This window comes from Nomascus leucogenys, chromosome 9 (genome assembly GCF_006542625.1).
Source record: "Nomascus leucogenys isolate Asia chromosome 9, Asia_NLE_v1, whole genome shotgun sequence".
Classification (NCBI taxonomy): Eukaryota; Metazoa; Chordata; class Mammalia; order Primates; family Hylobatidae; genus Nomascus; species Nomascus leucogenys.
The window spans coordinates 74,533,197-74,551,951 of NC_044389.1; positions in this window are offsets into that span (position 1 = coordinate 74,533,197).

Below are 18,755 nucleotides of genomic sequence, written 5' to 3' on the forward strand. Positions count from 1 at the left end.
AATCTTGGACTATTAAAATTGTGTGGAATTAACACATGAAAGAAATATATGATATCCTTCCAAGGGCGATTTTGCCTTATCCTTGCGTTTTTATTGGTCTGTTGTAGGTTGATACATTTTTTTTTTAACATCTGGCCAATACCTTTGCTTTTTGTGGAGGGATGGTATACATTTTTAAATTTTATTTTTCATTGAGGTAAAATATACATATGAAATTGACCATCTTTATAATTTTCAGTTTATATTTCAGTGATAATAAATACATTTATATTTTTTTCTTCCCTATAATTCCCTCTCCCCACTACTCTTCCCAGTCTCTGGTAATCATTATGCTGCTCTCTACGAATCCACTTTAAGCTGCCACATATGAGTGAGAATATGTGATATTTGACTTCTTGTGCTTGGTTTATTTCACTTAACATATGGCCTCCAGTTCCATCTATGTTGCTACAAATGACAAGATTCTATTCTTTTATGTGACTGAATAATATTCCATTGTGTATGTATACCACATCTTCTCTATCCATTCATCTGTTGATGCTTAGGTTGTTTTCATATCTTGGCTATTGTGAATAGCACAGGAGTGCAGTTGTATCTTCAACGAACTGATTTTATTTTTTGATGTATACGCAGTAGCAGAATTGCTGGGTCATATGATAGTTCTAGTTTTAGGTTTTTGAGGAGCCTTCATACGGTTCTCCAAATTGGCTGTACTAATTTACATTCCCACCAACAATGTATGAGGATTCTCTTTTCTCCACATTCTTGCCAGCATCTATTATTGCCTGTGTCTTTCATTAATGGCATTTTAACTGGGTTTAGATGGTATCTCACTGTGGTTTTGATTTGCATTTCCATGATGATTAGTGATGTTGAACATTTTAATATACATTTTATCCATTTGTATATCTTCTTTTGAGAAATATCTGTTCAGATGGTTTGTTCATTTTTTAATTAGCTTATTTTATTTTTTGCTATTAAGCTGTTTGTGCTTCTTACATATTCTGATTATTAATATTTTGTCAGATGGGTAGTTTGCAAATATTTTCTCCCATTCTATTCTTTGTCTTTTCACTTTGTTGATGGTTTCTTCTGCTGTGAAGAAGCTTTTAAGCTTGGTGTGGTCACATTTGTCCATTTTTGCTTGGTTGCCTGTGTTTTTGAGTTCTTATACACACACACAAAATATTTACCCAGACCAATGTCCTGGAGCGTTTCCACAATATTTTCTTCTAGTAGTTTCATATTTTCAGGTGTTCAATTTAGTTTTAAATTTGCTTTGCTTTCGTTTTCATGTGTGGTGAGAAATAGGGGATCTAGTTTTATTCTTCTGCATATGATTATACAGTTTTCCCAGCATCATTTATTGAAAAGACTTTTCATTCCCCGTTGTATGTTCTTGGTGCCTTTGTTGAAGATGAGCGTGGTTGTAAATTCTTGGATTTTTAGTTGGGTTCTATATTCTGTTCCATTGGTCTATGTGTCTGTTTTTATACCAGTACTAGGCTGTTTTGTTTATGGAGCTTTGTAGTAAACTTTGAAGTCAGATAATATGATGCCTCCAGCTTTGTTCTTTTTTTGTTTAGGATTGCTTTGGTTATTTGGGGTCTTTTGTGGCTTTATATAAACTTAGTACTTTTTATTTTTATGAAGAATGTCATTCATTGGTGTTTTGAGAAGGATTGCACTGAATCCTTAAATTACTTTGGGTAGGATTGTCATTTTAACAATATTAATACTTCCAATACATGAGCAGGGAATATCTTTTCTTTTTTGTGTGTCCTCTTTAATTTATTTCATCAGAGTTTCATAGTTTTCCTTGTATAGATCTTTCACTTATTTGGTTAGATTGATTTCTTTGTACTTTATATCCTTTTAGCTATTGTAAATGTAATTGCTTTCTTGATTTTATTTACAGATTTTTCACTCTTGGCATACAAAAATGCTACAGATTTTTTTATGTTGATTTTGTATACTGCAACTTTACTGACTTTCTTTAACATTTCTAACAGTTTTTTAGTATAATCTTTAGGATTTTCTAAGTATAACATCATATCATCTGTGAACAAGGCTAATTTGACTTCTCCATTTCCTATATTCTTATTTGTATGCCCTTTATGTTATCTTTAGGTATGCTCCTTCTATACCCATCTGGATGAGAGTTTTTATCATAAAGTTATGTTTAATTTTAACATATGCTTTTTTGTCATTGATTGAAATAATCATTCTTCTTGATTCTGCTTAATGTGATATATCACATTTTTTATTTGCATATGTTTAACCATCCTTGCATCCTGGGATGAGTTTGACTTGTTCATGGTGAATGGTCTTTTTAATGTAATATTGAATTCAGTTTGCTAGTATTTTGTTAAAAATTTTTTTTTCATTTATATCAAGAGTGACATTGGCCTGTAGTATTTTGCTGTTGTTGCTGTGTCCTTGTCTAGGTTTGATATCATGGTAATGCTGACCTTGTAGAATGAATTTGAAAGTATTCTCTCTCTTCAATTTTTTTGAAAAGCTTAAGCATGATTAGTATTACTTCTTTAAATATTTGATAGAATTCAACAGTGAATCCATTCGGTCCTGAGCTTTCCTTTGATTGGAGACTTTTTTATTACAGCTTCAATCTCATTACTTCTTATTGATTTGTTGAGGTTTTCTATTTCTTCATGGTTCAATCTTGGTACATTGTGTGTCCAGGAATGCATCCATTTCTTCTAGATTTTCCAATTTGTTGGCATATGGTTGTTCAATATAGTCTCTAATGAATGAATCTTTTTATGTCTGAGGTCTCAGTTGTTATGTCTCCTTTTTTGTTTCTAATTTTATTTATTGGGGTCTTCTTTGTCTCTTAGTGTAGCTCAAGGTTTATCAATTTTGTTTTTATTTTTAAATAAACAACTTATTGTTTCCCTGATCTTCTATATTATTGTGATCTCAATTTCATTTATTTCTGTTTTGAACTGTATTTTTTTTCCCATAACTAATTTTGGTTTAGTATGCTCTTGCTTTTCTAGTTCTTCAAAACACATTGTTAGGTTTTTTATTTGAAGTCTTGCTACTTTTTTGGTATAGGGTTTACTGGTATAAACTTTCCTGTTAGTAGTGCTTTTGCTGTGTCACATAGAATTTTGGCAAGTTTTGTCTTCATTTTCAGTCTGTGTCTCCAAGAAATTTGCTTCACCTATATTGGCACACACAGAGTGAAAGTGAGGGGGTAGAAAAAGTATTCCATGCAAATGAAAAAAAAAAGCAGGAGTACCTATACTTACATAAGATAATATGGACTACAAATCTAAGATTGCCAAAGGAGACAAAGAATATAAGTTTAGAGTGATAAAAGGGTCAATTCAGCAAGGGGATATAGCAATTACAAATATTTATGCACCTAACACCAGAGCTTCCAAGTATATAAAGCAAACATTAATAAGTCTAAAGAGAAAGAGAAACTGCAATACAGTAGTAGTAGACAACTATAACACCCCACCATCAGTGATGGACAGATAGATCATTCGTAGAGAAATTCAACAAAGAAGCAGCAGAGTTAAATTGCCGATACTCTTTTAAAACTTTTAGGATGTTTTTCATTGCTAAATTGTGTCCCTTTTTTTTCTTGCTTAGCTTGGCTAGAGGCTTCATAATTTTAATGATCTTTCTGAGGAACTAGTTTTTGGGTTACTTGATTTTCCCAATTGTATTACTATTTCCTAATTTATTGACTTCCATCTTAATTTTCATTCTTTCTTTTCTTCTGCTTGTCCTAGGTTTAAATTTTTCTTCTTTCTTTAGTTTGCTAAGGTGTAAACTTAGGTTATTTATTTTAGCTTCTTATCGCATATACATACATATGCATGTACACACACACACACACACACACACACACACACTGATACGGTTTGGATCTATGTCCCCACCAAATTTCATGTTGCATTGTAATCCCATGTTGGGGTTAGGGTCTAGTGGGAGGTGACTGGCTCATGGAGGTGTTCTCATGAATGGGTTAGCACCATCCCCTTGGTGCTCCTCTTGTGATAGTCAATGAGTGAGTTATCCTGAGACTTGGTTGTTTATAAGTGTGTAGCACCCCCACCCCCTTCCTCCTGCTCCAGCAATATAAGACAACTGCTCCTGCTTTGCCTTTGGCCGTGATTAAAATCTCCCTCAACCTTCCCAGAAGCAGATGCTGCCATACTTCCTGTACAGCCTGCAGAACCATGAGTCAACTCAATCTCTTTATTTATAAATTACCAGTCTCAGGTATTTTTTATAGCAGTGTGAGTACGGACTAATACATACATATGCTAAATGTTTCCTTTTTTATTGCACTGTTTTTGCCATATTCCTACAATTTTGTTTTTTTTTTTTTTTTTTTTGAGACGGAGTCTCGCTCTGTCGCCCAGGCCGGAGTGCAGTGGCGCAATCTCGGCTCACTGCAAGCTCCGCCTCCCAGGTTCACGCCATTCTTCTGCCTCAGCCTCTCCGAGTAGCTGGGACTACAGGCGCCCGCCACCACGCCCGGCTAATTTGTTTTTTTTGTTTTTTTTGTTTTTTGTATTTTTAGTAGAGACGGGGTTTCACCGTGGTCTTCATCTCCTGACCTCGTGATCCGCCCGCCTCGGCCTCCCAAAGTGCTGGGATGACAAGCGTGAGCCACTGCGCCCGGCCAATATTCCTGCAATTTTTGCTAAGTTGTATTTCCATTTTCATTTAGTCCAAAATATTTTTAAATTCCTCCTGACACTTCTTCTTGACACATGCACCACTTAGAATTATAGTGTTTAATCTGCATATTTAGAAATTTTTTCAGATATCTTTACATTGCTCATTTGTAATTTAATTCCATGGTGGGCTGAGAACATCCTTTGCATGTTTTCTATTTTTTTTTAAGTTTACTAAGGTGTATTTTGTAGCCCACGTAGCTGTCTATCTTAGTGAATGTCCCATATATGTATGAGGAAAATGTAGATTCTGTATTATTGATAGGAGTATCCTGTCAATTAAATCCTGTTGATTTATTGGTATTGCTATTAAGTTAGTATTCCTTGATATTCAGCATGTTTGATCTATCAATACCTGAAACAGAGATACCAGAAGTTTCCAACTGGATAGTAGTTTTACCTTTTCGTATCTATTCTATCAGTTTTTGCTCATATTTTACATGTGGTTAACTGCAAACAAGTTTAGGATTGTTATGTCTTTGGAGATAATTGACACCTTTATCATTTTGTAATGCCAGATTTTATGACTGATAATCTTCCTTGCTCTAAAGTCTGTTTTATCCGAAATTAATATAGCTACATCAGCTTGCTTTGATTAGTGTTAGCATGATAAATATTTATTTACCCTTTTACTTTTAAGCCATTTAGGTTTTATACTGAACTTTTTTTATGTATACAATATACGATTTGGTCTTGGAATTTTTTTTTTAAATCTGCTTTGACGATTTCCATCTTTTACCTTAAGTATTTAAATGCTTCACATTTAAAGGATTATTAATATAATTGGATTATTATCTACCATGTATGTAATTGCTTTTTTTCATTGCATTTTCTTTGTTTCTCTTCTCCTCCTTTCCCCCCGCCCTTCTATTCTCTGTGTTTCTTTTCTTTCTTTCTTTCTTTCTTTTTTTTTTTTTTTAACAGAATCTCTCTATGTCACCCAGGCTAGAGGGCAGTGGCTTAATCTTGGCACACTGCCGCCTTGAACCCCCTGGGCTCAGGTGATCCTCCCACCTCAGCTGTAGTAGGCATATGCCAACATGCCTGGCTAATTTTTGTATTTTTTGTAGAGACAGAGATTCATCATGTTGCTCAGGCTGGTCTTGAACTCCTGAAAGTTCCACCTGCCAGGGATTTCCAAAATGCTGGGATTAAAAGCATGAGACACCGCACTCAGCCTTCTCTGGTTTTAATTGAACATTTTGTATGTTTAATTTTATCTCTATTTTGTATACCATTACTTCTTTGAAGCAATTTTTTAGTGTTGGCCCTGGAGTTTGCAATACAAAATTTTAAATAATCTATGCATAACTTAAAATAACACTGTTCTGATCCATGTATAATGATAACTTTATAATATAGTATTCCCAGTTCCTCTATTTTGTATTTTTTTCTGCTATTTCCAGCAAATTTAATTTTATCTTTCTTGAATTTCTTGAAATTATATTGCTAGGTTTATAAAGATTTATCATTAATAGGTTTTTAGTGGATATTTCTCTATATAAAATACCATTTTTGTACCATTTAAAGTACTTGCATTTTACTTTTTTTAGTAAAGGGAAATTTTTATAAGGGAAATTTATAGCATTTCAATATTAGAAATATATGCTTTAGTAGCATTATCGTGTTGTTTTGTGTTTTCTATTTATTTTTATTGTCTTGTCTTTCTCTTCTCATTGCCTTTATTTAGTTTATTCTGTTTTTTGTTTGTTTTCATTCTAGAGCTTTGGAATCTAAATCTGTTTCTTTCATTTAATAGATAATATTAAGTATGTAACAGCTATATTTAGCTTGTGCCTTTTTATTACAATAAGAAGGATATAGTGTCTACAGTGTCTTTACCCAGAACAAGACAGGACTTATAGCAATACAGAATATTTTGTTGAATATGAATATGAGAATATGAATTCTCAGTTTTCATCACTTTTATTTGACACACTGCATCTTTTTGGACTAGTTTCTTAATTACATTAAGCTTCACAGACACCTCATCAATATTTTAGGACTAATTATATGCTTTACTGATTCTTTTCTCATATTGATTGTGTGGGTGTGTGATGTATATCTTATTCTTTTTATCTCAAGTGATCCTTTTAGGATATGGCTTATGTTCTTGAATGCTAAACATCCTCAATCTTTGTCTCAAATAGTCTTTATTTTGCCTTTGCACTTTAATGATCATTTTGCTAAATCTAGAATTCTAGGAGCAAAAGAATATTTTCTCAAAACTTTTAGGGTATTCTTGACACAGTGTTTGAGGACAATATAATACTTTTTCCTGTTGTTGGTAGTCTTTTTGTTTTTCTCTGAAACTTCTAAAATAATTTCTCTGGGTATTATAATACTTTATCAGATGTTTCTGGGTATAGATGTTGTATATTTATTCTTCTTGAACAACTCTTTCAACCTAAAGATATGAACATGACCTTTTTCCTATTATTGCTTTGATCATTTCTTCCTTTTTTTTTTTTTAATCTCTGTTATTTCCTTTTTTTTTTTTTTTTTTTTTTTTTTTTTTTTTTTTTTTTTGAGACAGAGTCTCGCTCTGTCGCCCAGGCTGGAGTGCAGTGGCGCGATCTCAGCTCCGCGCCTCCAGGGTTCACACCATTCTCCTGCCTCAGCCTCCCGAGTAGCTGGGACTACAGGTGCCCACCACTATGCCCGGCTAATTTTTTGTATTTTTTAGTAGAGATGGATTTTCACCGTGTTAGCCAGGATGGTCTCGATCTCCTGACCTCATGATCCACCCGCCTCAGCCTCCTGAAGTGCTGGGATCACAGACATGAGCCACTGCGCCCGGCCTGTTATTTGCTTTTAGAAGTTCTAGTACAGAAATTTTGTAACTCCACCTTCTACTCACAAAATATTTAACTTTTCTTTATAACTTAGCTTTCTTGTGTTTACTACATGATAGAGAATATATTTGACCTTTTAGCTCAGTAATTTATCCTTTTTTAAAATTTTATTTTATTTTAGATTGAGGGGAACATGTGCAGGTTCATTACATGCATATATTGAGTAAAGGTGGACTTTGTGCTTCTCGTGTATCCATCACCCATACAGTGTCTATTGTGTCCAGTAGGTAATTTTTCTTTAATAACAGTAAACTTTTCCTTATTTGTTGTATTATTATTATTGCAGTAGTTTTATTTATAATTGCAGAGAACTTTTGGTGCCTTCCTCAATTTTCAGTGTCAGAGTAGCAAATTAACTGGGGCATAGTCCAAACTTCTGAGATCCTTAGAGGGAAATATCACAGTGACCTTGGAATATGTCTTTTGAGAAGATTAGCATGAGCACTGAACTATAAGAAAAGTGAGCCATGACAGGTCATGTGCTGGTACATGAGCCAGGCATTGATATTTTAGTTTCTCGATCCTGGGATTGTTCAAGAAACTAATTAATCCTTTAGTTTCTTGACACATACAATGCTATGTGTGTGTCAGTTAAATAGAAGCTTCGACTAACAGTTAATATAAATTCTATTAACTAAAACCTTAATTTGGGGGTTACATGTGGAGAGGGAGTATAATTAGAAGTAGAGCAAAAAGAAAATGGGCCAGGTGCAGTGGCTCATGCCTGTAATCCCAGCACATTGGGAGGCCAAGATGGATGGATTGCTCGAGGTCAGGAGTTCGAGGCCAGCCTGACCAACATGGTGAAACCCCATCTCTACTAAAAATACAAAAATTAGCTGGGCATGGTGGCATGCACCTGTAATCCCACCTGTAATCCTCAGCACAGGAGGCCGAGGCAGGAGAATCACTTGAACCCAGAAGGCAGAGGTTGCAGTGAGCCGAGATTGTGCCACTGCACTCCAGCCTGGGTGACAGAGCAAGGCTTTGTCTCAAAAAAAAAAAAAGGGATAAACAGGCTTTGTTAGTGGTGAAGTCTAAGCAAGGGATAAAGAGGCTTTGTTAGTGGTGAAGTCTAACTAGTTCCCTCTTTTGGGTCAGCTTTCATGACTTATTTGACCAATAGAATGGGCAGAAGTCCCTTCTGAGACATCCACACCTAAATCCTAAGAAGTATTGCTGCTTCCCTCTGGTCCTCTGGAAAGTTCACGCTGTCTATTCTAAGAACTTTGTACTGTGATAAAGCTATAATGAGTGGTTTTAAGATGGAGAAATGGAGATTCCTGAACAGCTTTTACTGTTCTAAACAACCCAGATCAGGTATAAGACATGTGAGTACAAAAGCCTTTACACAAACCCAGTCTTGACAACTATCCAACTACAAGTACACACAAAACTCAGCATGGGAACTTTAGTGGCTTCTTTCTTGGTTATTTATTTTTTTAAAGCATGGCCTAAAACAATTTCATAAAATAAGGCATAGCATTATGCTTCCCATGACAAATAGTCACCATTCTTCCTCAGAACTGTATAAGGATTTGTTTATTGAATGTCTGTTATCCAGTTTACTGATGAAAAATCTGATGCTGGGCAGTTTCTCAGGCCCTCATGAGTGACCTCATTCAATAAATTTTTGGAAGCTTTTAGGGTCATCTTTGTATTTTTGATATTGTAAATTTTTACCCTCTGTAGCCTTGCATGTTTTATTTTTTGGATTGTATATCTGATGATTCTTTTGTCCTAAATTTTTGTGTATTTTTCCTGTTAAATGATCTTATATTACATTTTTGTAATATTTTCCTCATCATTATTCTGTTTCCTTTTAATGCTTAATCTTTTAGATTTATTTTCTCAGTCTCACCTTATCTTAGTTTTCATATCTTTGATATTGTTCCACTTTTTCAGTTTCCCCTCAAATGTCTGCCAATCCTTAACTCTTCATTCACATTTTAAATTATATGAACAAAATTCTGGTCTGGTGTCTGTGAGTACATAGGATAAGAGCTTTGTTAATTGGTGTGCCTCACAACTGTGGTGGTTGGAATGAGTGATCGGTATGTTGGAAGACATATAATGTGAAAATATGGAGCTATTTGCTTTAGGGGTCAAGGAGTATACAAACTGGCCGTTTTTCCAAGGTCACTAATCCAATTTCTTTAGCTACGTTTTTTAGCCTGGTGTTTAGATGCTTAGCCCTCAGACACACTACTCATAGAGATGTGACAATAAGGTTGGAATAATCAGTTCTCATAAAGATTTTCAATAAATCCATTGGTTACTTGCTGGCCTCTCTTAGTCTTGGAGCTTCTGAGACCCTGACCTCTCTGAGGTTCCTTGGGAAAAATTGCAACTCCTTTAGTCACAGTTCCTTCCATGCATACCCCAGGTTGTTGCCTCCTCTAACTGGGTGTAGTCAGGGAAGTTGTACATCTGACTGCAGAACCTGAGCATGACTGGAGCATCCTTGATCTGCTGACTGTCTCCTAAATATTCGACACAATGTCCCTCTTGTTGATGGTTCCCATGCTCCCCTTTGTTCTATGTTTAGCCTCCTTCTTTGTTTCTTTTTCTACTCTTTTAATGAGGACTTGAAATACAGAAGATATAAATGTATGTAATAATTCTTCCATATTTGACTTACAGTATCTTATATTTTCCTTTTACCTTCATTTATTATTTTTCTTATGCTTTGCCTTTATCTTGATCCAAATTTCTAAGCTGTATCATTTTTCTTTTTGAATAATTTTTTTAAAAAGTATGTCTTGCAGGGCAAGTTTACATCAGTGTTTTTTTGTTTTTTTTTTTTTTAACACTTCATAATATCACTGTATACAGAACTCCAGGTTGGTGGGTTTTACTTCTTTCCACAGCTAAAATATCTCACTCTACTCTCTCCTTGCTTTCATGGTTTCTGAGGACAGGCATACATAATTCCTTTTTTTTTTTTTAGATGGAGTCTTGCTCTGTCACCAGGCTGGAGCACAGTGGCATATCTCAGCTCACTGCAACCTTCACCACCCAGGTTCAAGCAATTATCCTGCCTCAGCCTCCCAAGTAGCTGGGACTACAGGCATACACCACCACGCCCAGCTAATTTTTGTATTTTTAGTAGAGACAGGTTTTAGGGTTTCACCATGTTGGCCAGGATGGTCTCGATCTCTTGACCTTGTGATCTGCCCACCTCGGCCTCCCAAAGTGCTGGAATTACAGGCATGAGCCACTGTGCTCAGCCAGGCATACATAATTCTTATATATTTTTTCCTCTGTAGGTAAGATCTCCCACAGTGTCTGGCATCCTTCAAGATTTTTGTCTTAGATTTGCTTTCCTGAAATTTGGATATGATATGCTTCGGAGTATATTTTGGGAAGTATTTATTCTGCTCTTTCTCTGAGGTACCTGGATTTATTATTAAAATTATCAGTTAACATTACTTCAATTATTTCTTCTGTTCCTTTCTTTCTTTAATTCTCTTTATAGTACTCCTATAACACCTATGTTACACCTGTTGCAACTGACCCACAGTTGTTGGATGCACTTGACTGTATTGTATTGTATTGTTTCATTATTCCTTAAATTAGCTTTGCATATTGTGAAGTTTCTATTGACATATCATAGATTTACTGATTCTTTCCTTGGCCATGTCCAGTCTCCTGTTGAGTACATCACATCAAATGCAATCTTTTTTGTTTCAGTGTTTTTGATTCTAGCATTTGATTTTGATACTTTCTTACAATTTCCATCTTTCTACTTACATTACCTGCCAGGTCCGACCCACAGACCCTGGCCGAACAATGGATGAACAAATGCACTTTGACACCAATATCCAGTGAAAGAGCAGGCTAGGGGACCAGGCTGCCCACAGACACCAAGGAGGGTGCTGTTAAGAGTCAGCAGCCACAACCCTGGCAAGCTGGCGCTGTGGGCATTTATTCAGTACAGATTTAATGACAAAGGCTTTGAGTCAACACACTTGTGGTTAATTAACATGGTCACCCTCCCCAGAGGGAGCAGTCCTACAAATGATCAAAGGTCAGTCTTAGGACCACATGAGTAAACAAGCTCTTTAGATAAACTCCCTTACATTCCTTTGTACCTACTCTAAGCTATTATCTTAAGGTAAGAGGATTAGGCTGCCTTCAGCCATAACCCTATCCTGAGGCTTTTGCAAAAGCTTCCAGCCTTCCAAGAAGGTTTGTTTCTATTTTACAATTTCTCCCACCACCCTGACTGAACTCCTACAATTACCCATCTTTTCTTTGATGCTGTTCACTTTTTCCACAAGAGCCCTTAGGATATTCATTATAATTATTTTCAATTCCTGATCTGATAATACCAAATTCTCTGTTGTATCTGAGTCTGGTTGTAATGCTTATTTTGCATCTCAGGTTGTGTTTTTTGCCTTTTAATATATCTTGTAATTTTTTGTTAAAAACCAGCTATGATATATCGAAATAAGGAACTAAGGTAAATTGGTTTTTTAATGTGGGGTTTTATGTTTAGCTAATTGGTAGCTCGGCTGTTTATTGTTTGTTCTAGCTGTGGTGTCAGAAGCTAACATTTTTCTCCAGTATCCTTGTTTTTTTCTCCTCTGCTGCCTTTGGGTTTTCCTAGAATCTGTTTAATATAGTCTGAGTTCCAGTTATTTTTAAGCTACAGTCCCTTGTTAATATAAAAGAGCCCTACTAATATTTTGGTAAGGTGTGGGGGAAGTGGAAGCATTATGCAATCCTATGATTAGGTCTCAGTCTTTTAGTGAGTCTGTATCCCTGTGCTGTGGACTTTCACAAGTACTTAGCTTTTATTCCCCTTAGGTGAGACCAAAATGGTAAGGGAAATTGCAGTTGTGTATTTTCCTACCCCCACTTGGATTAGGCTCTAGTAAAGCCCAAATCCGTTGCCCTTTGGTTACATACTTTCATTTGAGGAGAAAAATTTGCTAAGGAAAACAGAGTACTCTGGATGTACTTCAAATAGTTACTTTTTCCCTTCATCAGGAGCGTGAGAGAATTTTTCATGTGTCTTCACCCAGAGAATCTGGCAGAGTTCCCAGACGTAAAACTCATGAACATATAGGGCTTCCCTAAAGCTGAGCTCCCAGGAGTTTTAATCTCAAGCTGGTCCATGCTCAGTCTTCCATCATCTACCTTTTAAATAATTCAGTCAATTACCTTTTAAGTGTTCCTACCTCTCCAGCAGTGGTTTCTGTTTCCTGTAAGGTGTGATTCTTTGTGTTCACCTGTCTTTACAATTTTCAGGTAGTAGTTTGCCTTGCGAACTTAATTCTCTGATGGATCTAATATGAGTTCTTGATTTTCAGTTTGCTCAAAAAAAATTTTTTTTTTGTTATGTGGATAGAAGAGATAACTTTTAAGTTCTTTACGTGTGGGACCAGAAACTGCAAATGTCCAGCAGTTTCTCTGTCTCTCTCTCTCTCTCTTTTGCATCTCAACTTCATTTAAATTGCATACATACATACATAAAACAACTACTAAAACATAAATGGACAGTATGACATGCAAATTTCAGAATAGTTTATGTGTATGGGAAGAAAACAATTAGAATGTAGGAAGCTTTTCTTTTAATTGTAATGCTTCATTCTATTAAAATGGCAAAAAGACCTGAAACAAACAAGGCAAAACATTAACTTTTGCTAGATCTTAGTGGTATAAACCCAAATGCTTGTTTAGTTTATCTACTTTTTTAGTATTTTCAAAATATTTTACAGTAAAAATATTTCAAAATCTAAACACTGAGATGAAGCTAACAGTTATAGTTGTAACGAAGTATGTTTGTAGTACAAATAATGTTGCAAAAAAATGCTGAAGTTTGGAAAATTGATTTTTAAAAGAAAAGCCCTTACAAAGAATTGATAACTTAAAAATTAATTCTAAGACAAAGACAAAAATAAATGAATACATAAAATTTATGTTCTAATTTAATTTTTTTATGAAGAGATGCTAATTATGCATGTTTCTTGGGCAAGTTAGCGAAATCAATCCTGAAATTATGATGGTCTATTCATTCATTTCTGAAGACATGCAACTTCTGCTAGGAATGACTTTCTCTTCTTTTGTATGGTTAGGAGAGGAGGAAGCAAGAAAACAAAAAGAAGAAAAAAGAAAACCTTAAGTCTATTGTCATGGTTATTTCAATAACTAACAAGATGCAGTTTCTAGTCAAAATACATAAAGCGGACGAATATATTTTTAGAAGGTCCTAACATATGCTGTCTACAAGTGAGTATATTTGGCTTTAGGGACACCCATAGACTGGAAGTGAAGGTATGATAAAACATATTCCATGCAAACAAAAACCCAAAGAAAACAAGGGTAGCCATACAGAAAAAAATAGACTTTAAATCAAAAACTACAATAAGAGACAAAGATAAAACATATTCCATGCAAACAAAAACCCAAAGAAAACAAGGGTAGCCATATCAGAAAAAAATAGACTTTAAATCAAAAACTACAATAAGAGACAAAGAAGGTCATTATATAGTGATAAAGAGGTTGATTCATTAAGAGGATATAACAAGTACATATCTATCTATCTATATATGCACCCAACATCTGAGCACCTAAATATGTAAAGCAAACATTAACAAATCTGAAGGGAAGAATAGATTACAATACAATAATAATAGGGGACTTTGGTACCCCATTTCTAATAATGACTAGAATATCCAGACAGAATATCAATAAGGAAATATTGGAATTGAACTGTACTTTAGACGAAATGTGACTAGGAGACATACACAGAATATGTTATTTAAGAACAACAGAATACGCATTCTTCTCAAGTGCACAGGAAACATTATCCAGGGTAAATCATATGTAAGACCACAAAACAACTCCTAGCTCTTAAAATATTTAAGATGATTAAAATTGTATCAATCATCTTTTCCAAAGAGAATGACAAGGAATCAATAATAGGAAAACTAGAAGGTTCAAAACTATGAAAATTCAGCAACACCCTCCTGAACAATCTATGGGTCCATGAAGAAATCAAAAGGGCCCCCGGCCATTGAAACAGTGATTAAGTTTGATCAAGCCATGGTGACACAAAAATGCATTGATCATGAATAGGAGCCCATGCTAGAAGTACATTCTCTCAGATTTGTACCAGTGAAATATGATGTATTTCTGAACTAAAACTCAACTATAGAAGACATTAAAAGAAATCGTATTCTTGCCAAGTAACCACCACTTCTGCCTTAGATAATATGATTATAAGGAAATCAAATAAATGTTGCCTTAACTTCAAAAAAAATTTTTTTTAATTATCTTGAGACAAACAAAAATGGAAAGACAGCATTACTAAAACTTATGGAATACTGCAAAAACTGCCCTGGGGGGGAAGCTTATAATGATAAATGCCTACATTAAGAAAAAAGAAAGATTTCAAATAAGCAATCTAACTTTGCATCTTAAGGAAATAAAAAAGAAGAACAAACTAAGTAAAAAATTAGTAGAAGGGAAAAAAGATCAGAGCAGAAATAAATGAAATGGAGTCTAGAAAAACAATAGAAAAGAAAAGTAAACTAAGAATTTTTTTTGAAATCATAAAATTAATAAACTTCAGCTAGACTAAGAGAGAAAACTCATGTAAAATCACAAATGAAATAAGAGACTTATAACTGATACTACAGAAATAGAGAAGATCATAAGAGGCTATTATGAATAATTATACTCCAAAAAATTCAATATTCTAGAAGAAATGGCTAATTCTGGAATCATATAACCTACCAAGACTGAATCATGAAAAAATAGAAAATCCAAAAAGACCAATAATTAGTAAAGGGATTGAATCAGTAATGAAAAATTCTCCCGCCCCAAAAAAAAAAAAAAAGTCCATTACCAGGTGACTTCCCAAGTGAATTCTACCAAATATTTTCCTTAAAAATTAATATCAATTCTTCTCAAACTCTTCCAACAAATTAAAGAGGCAGGAACATTTCCAAAGTCATTTTATGAGGTCCACATTACCACGATACCAAAGTAAGTCAAGGGCACTATAATGCCTCTCTAAAGTGGAAACTCTAGTTCAATTCTTTTTATCCTCATTTCTCATGTAGAAATTTAACAAAACTGTGGAAGAAAAGTATTTGCAAATATTGAAGAATCTATAGTATAGCATAGTTTTTTGAGAAATGGACTCCTTAAAGTTCTTTAGAGACAAGTTCTCATCTTGTTTTTATTTAATATTTTCAGTCATGGTGCAATTATGGAATAAAGAACACTCTTACTTTTGTTTTGAATTTTCAAGTGAGTGGAATGTTTTTTCAATAGCTTGTAATAAATATTAATTAAAATTAAATTGTGAGTTCAATAAGAGTTGAATTTATTAAATTTCAAAGCTTTCTTATAGAGTGGTTCATTTAGATGAGTAAATAGAGAGAGTGGTATACTGATAATATCACAATTGCATTTGCTGTCAGGACAACCTAACCCAGATTCTCAGCCCATGACATAGCATGCAAATGTCATGCTAACACTCAGATACGAACACAGAGCCATTCCTACATCAACTGGATAGCATCGTGCCATAAGGAACCAGTTTGCAGGACTCGTCATTGAAGGTTGACATTTCAGAAGAGAAATATTAATGCCCTCCTTTTTTTATATAAAACAACAGCCTTATAGATTTCCATCTAAAAATAATTTCTTCATCAAATATATTCTAAAAAAAATTTGCTTACTGCTTATAGCTCCCTCTTGAGTATTCAAATATATACTAACATATTAACAGCTCTGAGAAGTCATATTGCAAAACCAACTCTTTAACTTTATTTAACCAGCATTGCCCAAATCTGTTTGACCATAGAGCATTTTCATGGTGTGTTTCAGTTATTAACTCTACGGTATACTATTTGGGAAATATTGTCCCTCAGTTGTTTAAATCATTTATGTAAGTGTATGGAATAGTATAATTTTCATTATAAGCCTAAATTTAGAACAATGTTTTTGTATTGTAATATCTTAATTTGAATAAAGGAACCAGTACAATTAAATTGTGTGATTTTTAATGATATAACTATTCTGAATACAAAATCTTAATTTGCCTTTTGAGTATTACGTTTTACTAAGACATACCTATATGAAATTGATCAAAATACCCCATACAGTAATTATAGAAATTTTGCATTGCTCAGCTGTTGGGGGAAATTGAATCCTCCCCAAATAGAGATGAGGTAAGCTTGTTTTTTCTTAAACATATGACAGAGAAAGGTCCAGATTCAGCAATAGATACAACAAATAATTTGGCAACACAAACTATATGCCAAATGTGATATTAGTAGGTTCTTCCATATCTCCAATTATAAGAAATTATTACAACACAAACATAGCTGACATTGTTTCCAGAAGTAAGTCATGGCACATAACTGAATCTGACTTCCCAATTTATTAGTGTGTTCCAGAAAGAAAATTATGCATTGCTTTCATTTCATTTTAACAATGTCATCTGAGATACCATATATATCTATGGTGTTTTTCCCACCTCTTTCTAGGAAAATCCAATACTTTGTATTATGTCCATGTATTAGCCAGGTTTCGCTAGAATGAGTGGACAAATGGCATAGATGTATATGTGAAAGAAAGTTGTTAAGGAGTATTGACTCACATGATTACAAGTTGAAGTCCCACAGTAGTCCATCTGTAAACTGAGGAGCAAGGAAGCCAGTCCAAAACCACAAAAGTAGAGAAGCCGAGAGTGCAGCCTTCAGTCTGTGGCCAAAGGCCCGAGAGCTCATGGCAAACAACTGATGTAGGTCCAAGAGTCCAAAAGCTGAAGAACTTGGCAGTCCAATGCTTGAGGGCAGGAAGCATCCAGCATGAGACAAAGATGAAGGCTGGAAAACTCAGCCAATCTAGTCTTTCCATGTTCCTCTGCCTGCTTTTATCCTTGCTGCCCTGGCAGCTGATTAGATAGTGCCCACCCAGTCCACTAACTCAAATGTTAATCTCCTTTGGCAACACCCTCACAGATACACCCAGGGACAATACTTTGCATCCTTCAATCCAATCAAGTTGACACTCACCATTAATCATTACAGTGCCCTTTCTTAGCTTATATAGGACACTAGTAGGAAGACCTCAATATGTACAAATAATTACATTGAAAGATTTATATACCAGCGTCTATAAGCCAGGAATCATTTTTAAAAACAAGTTAAAAGAAAATAAAGGATGCATGAGTTGTTTTGTTTAAATGTTCTTGATAAATATTTCTCCATAGATCATAGTGCCTCCTAGAACTGAATCCCCATAGAACAAAGAACAGGCATACACATTATGGTCACATCCTCAAAGCAGATAAAAAATAAAAACATATTTTACTTTCTGTAACTGTCACCAAGATACTCCTCAACATTTTATGACAAATTAATGAATCGGGTCCCATCAACTTTTTCAGATTCTTTTCTATCAAAATTATATTAAGGATACCAAGAGAACAGCTAATGATGACAAAATATATCTAAGCAATATGGTATAATTTATATTTAAACTAATTGCTCATCTCGATAATTTAATTAAACAAGCAAATTTCCATAATAAATTTGATGTGATCATTTTGCATTTTTTTAAAAAAGAAAAACAATAGCCTCCTGTTGTAACAGCCAAAATGAGGAGAAATATTTATCTTTGTTTATCTATTAGGGCAATCAAGTGTGAATTTTTTTGAGGGTTTTGACATTTGCAAAATTGTAAAAATTTCACTAAAACAAGGTCCTTCTTTTTCTTCTTCATAAGAAAACTATTTGCATGGTTAACATTTGGAAGATGTTTAGAAGACCTTATGCATTGATAAAGAAGGTGACAAGCATATTAGACCAGGAAACAGTTTTAGGTCTAGGGAGAAATAAAACACACAGGACAATGTGTTTTACATACTGTGACTGATAGAGCACATATCCATCAGAGGGAGTAGAAAATGAAACCAAATAATGCTTGCTAATTTTAGAATGATTTTATTTCTGCTACTCTTAAATAATGGAGAATTTCTATTGCTTTTCAAATCCTTGTTTTAGTTTGCAACAGAGAAAATCAACAATAATGTTTTTATTGTAAGTGTGTGAATAAAAAATATATCTAATATTTTGGATATTGCATTTAAAGTATTTTTAAAATTATCTTAATATTGGAATATTTACAAATTAGGACTGATTTCTTTATACAT